Here is a 4,246-nt window from a genome sequence, read left to right as displayed (position 1 = left end):
TTTATCAGTGACAATTATCCGGTGCATCAGTCGGGAATTAAAGCTGTCCCATCTGTAAAACCAGGAGAGAGAAGCCGCCTTTCACCATGGATGCTAGATAAATACCAAGGGAATTCTTTAGAGAATGGGTTAACAAGTTTATCAATTAAGCAGTCGATTAGTTCACCACTCTTACAACCAGTTGATCAGTTTGCACGTTTTGTTCTTAGTTTTCCTTCATTTTAAGGCAGACGCTAGGAAGAAAGTTGTGAAACCCGAATTTCCATTTTTCCTACTTAAGAAGGTGATTAAGGGATTAACTAGGAGAAAGTTAAATCCTATGTTGAAGAAAAATGAAATTTCTATGTGTTGAATAAATTTTCCTTGAGTCGCTTTGAGTTAAGCTTAAATCCCTAAAAATTGACTAAGTGTTGGACTTGGCATTGCTATGTGAGTAGCTTTGAGTTAAGCTTAAATCCCTAAAAATTGACTAAGTGTTGGACTAGGCATTGCTATGTGAGTAGCTTTGAGTTAAGCTTAAATCCCTGAAAATTGACTAAGTGTTGGACTAGGCATTGCTATGCTTATATTCTTTCTTAATAAATTTCTAATACTTTAATTTTTCTTTCTCCATTCTCACCGTATCATTAGAGGATAGCTAGACCACTTGAAGAAACCACCTTCCTATTTGAACATCGAAAGGGGGATGTTTATTTTCGGCATTATTTTTGTTGGGCCATACGGAAGAGATACAAATAAGAGAATTGGCAGACAGAAGACAGATAGTAGAACAGCACGTTGTAGAGAAAGCGATGACAGCAAGTCTGTGTTTGTAAGTTCGAGACTCACCAGAGATTACGCGCGGACATAAACCATAAAAGAGAATAGAGATCGATCGATTTCCTCAAGCCCATTCGTTTCACGCGTTGCACGTGCCTCCGGGGCCCCGCTTGTGATTGCGGTCATTTCCGCTGGGCGTAGGGGTGCGGATAGTCGTTAATCGTGTTTGTTACGGTAGCTCAAGATGGCTTCACCGTGCGGCGTTGAAGGTGGTGATTCTGGTAAGTTTGGGTTGGCAGCTGGTTCGCTTCGGTGCTATTCCACGTGTCGACGTCGACATCTCTCTTCATTGAGTGCCCCGAAGAAGTTGTTTTAGAGCGTCCTGACAAACTTGATCGGTTCTTGCATTTGCTACTCACCGAATGGAAAGTGTCGCGTCTCGAGTTATCCGTTCTGTCGGCGCAGTGAACGACGAACCCTAAAGCTCGCGTTGCGTTCCGCTTCAGCCTTTCCAGGCTTGTTGCGGCCCGCGTCGTTGGTGCTCGCTCTCTTGGAAGCGGTGCATTTGGTCGGCATGATATACTCGGGGAAGCTCTCTCGAACGTGTTGCGCTCTGCATATTGCTGAAAGAATGACGCTCGTGCCGTGTTGATTATGGTGCCTGCTGTCGTCCTGCTGGAAGGGCGCTGTGTTATCATGTGGGCTGCGACGTCTGTGTAGGAAGCTACCTGGTTGATCCTGCAGTAGTCATATGCTTGTCCAACAGGATTAAGCCATGCATGTTGTAAGTATGACTAATTCAGACTGTGAACTGCGAATGGCTCATTAAATCAGTTATAGTTGTTTGAACTGGTAATCTGCTATCGGATAACCGTAGTAATTCTAGAGCTAATAACGTGCAACAAACCCGACTACTCTGGAAGGGAATGCTTTATTAGATAAATAGGCTCGACAGCGGGTTCTGCCCGTTGCTCTGATGATTCCATGATAACTCGACTGGAATCGCACCGGCATCGTGCGGCGACGCAATAATTCAAATTTATGCCTATCAACTTTCGATTGGTAGGATAGTGGCCTACTATGCGTGGTGACAGGGTGACGGAGAATCTAGGGTTTCGATTCCGCGAGAGGGAGCCTGAGAAAAACGGCCTACCACTATCAAGAGGCAGCAGGCGCGCAAATTACCAATCCTGACCCCGGAGGTAGGACAATAATAACAATACCGGGCTCCTTCGAGTCTGGTATTGGATGAGTACAATCTAAATCCCTTACGGAGGAGTCAATTGGAGGGCAAGTCTGGTGCCAGCAGCCGCGGTAATTCCAGCTCCAATAGCGTATATTTAAGTTGTTGCAAGATTAAAAATGCTCGTAGTTGGAAGATCATTGGGATATGGGTCGATCGGATCCGCCTATGGTGAGGCACCGGTCGGCTCGTCCCTTCTCCGGCGATGCCGCTCTGGCCTTAATGCCGGTCGTGCCTCCGAGGCGCTGTTACTTTGAAGAAATTAGAGTGCTCAAAGCAAGCCTACGCTCTGTATACATTAGCACTGGGATAACAGACTTAATAGAGATTCGATCTATTTCTGTTGGGTTCGGGATTCGAAGTAATGATTAACAGGGACAGTCGGGGGATTTCGTATTGTCATAGTCAAGAGGTGAAATTCTCTGGAATTTATAAAGACGAACACTGCGAAAGCATTTGCCAAAGGACATGTCATTTCAATTAAATTTCAAAACGTAAAGCTTGGGGGCCTCGAAGACGATCAGATACCGTCCTAGTCTACAACCATAAACATGCCGATCAGGGAATTGGCGGATGTTGCTCTACAGACTCCGCCAGCACTTATGAGAAATCAAAATGTCTTTGGGTTCGGGGGCAGTATGCTGTCCTGCAAGGCTGAAACGTAAAGGAGTTGATCGGAAGGGCACCACCTAGGAAGTGGAGCTGCGGCATTTGATAAATAGAACCTCAGGGGTTCAGAACGATTGAGAAAAGTTGTCGCGTGCACTAACAGCTTTAGGGAATGAGCCTCAGTTTATGTGCCAACTGACAGGGCAATCGGGCCTGGAGGGAGTTGGCCTTAGGCGCCAATTTTTTGTCGTCATGAACTTTCCAGGGGGCGAAAATTTTGAAAACGGACCCGGGTGTCTGATAATGATGAGAAAAGCCATGCGCGCAGACAGTTTTCGGGAACAGAGCTCGTTTGGTAAACTCCAAACGACTTATTGGGCCCGCGGGGTGCCACCCGGGGCCAAATTTTGTGCGCAAACTTTCCGATAGGACGAAAATTTGAAAACAGACCCAGGGGTTCAGAACGATGAGAAAAAGCCATGCGCTGCAGACAGTTTTGGGAACGGAGCTCATTCAGTGCCCCAAACGGCTATCGGGTCGGGCGTGGGTCCTCGGCGCTCAATTTTTGGCGCAACTTTCTGGCGGGCGAAAATTTGAAATGGATTCTAGGGTTCAAAACGATGAGAAAAAGTCGTCGCGCAGACAATTTTGGGAACCGAGCCTCGTTTGGTGCCCCAAATGGGTATCAAGCCCGGCGGGGTACTTGGGGCCATTTTGTGCGCGAACTTTCACGGACGCGTGATAACGGACAGAAATGTACATTATCATAGTGTTAAGTTCTTAAACATTGTTGGATGCTTGATGAAATATGTTAAATTGCGCTCATTAAGCATAAATTCTATAATATTGTGGTTGTATACGTCCAACGCACTAGAACAGTTGATCTTTATAATTTTTGTGCAGAATATGCGTTAACACAATGCAGATGTGCGATCACAAGAAACATTGGTCGAGCGCAACTTCACCGAAGGCTTTGCGTTGGATCGTGCTCGCCAAACATTCACCTGAGAAAAGGATCGCCGCAACTTGGTCAGCGCAACAGTGGTGGGCACATCGGGTGAAGATAATTAAGAGCGATGGGACAGAAAAGCTGATGGCAGTCGGATCCAAATTATAGTTGATAGCTGATAACGGTCCACAAGTACATTTAGATTTATCAGTGACAATTATCCGGTGGCATCAGTCGTGGAAATTAAAGCCTGTCCCATCTGTAAAACCAGGAGAGAGAAGCCGCCTTCACCATGGATGCTAGATAAATACCAAGGGATATTCTTAGAGATAATGGTTAACAAGTTTTTAATTAAGGCAGTCGATTAGTTATCACCATCTTACAACCAGTTTGATCTAGTTTGGCACGTTTTGTTCTTAGTTTTCCTTCATTTTAAGGCAGACGCTAGAAAGAAAGTTGTGAAACCCCAATTTCCATTTTTTCCTACTTAAAGAAGGTGATTAAGGGATAACTAGGAGAAAGTTAAATCCTATGTTGAAGAAAAATGAAATTCTCTATGTGTTGATAAATTTTTCCTTGAGTCCGCTTGTGAGTTAAGCTTAAAATCCCTAAAAAATACTAAGTGTTTGACTTGGCATTGCTATGTGAGATAGCTTTGAGTTAAGCTTATCACCAAACAATGTGAA

This window comes from Benincasa hispida, chromosome 4 (assembly GCF_009727055.1).
Source record: "Benincasa hispida cultivar B227 chromosome 4, ASM972705v1, whole genome shotgun sequence".
In the NCBI taxonomy this organism is placed as follows: domain Eukaryota; kingdom Viridiplantae; phylum Streptophyta; class Magnoliopsida; order Cucurbitales; family Cucurbitaceae; genus Benincasa; species Benincasa hispida.
Note: the sequence above shows the minus strand (reverse complement) of the source record.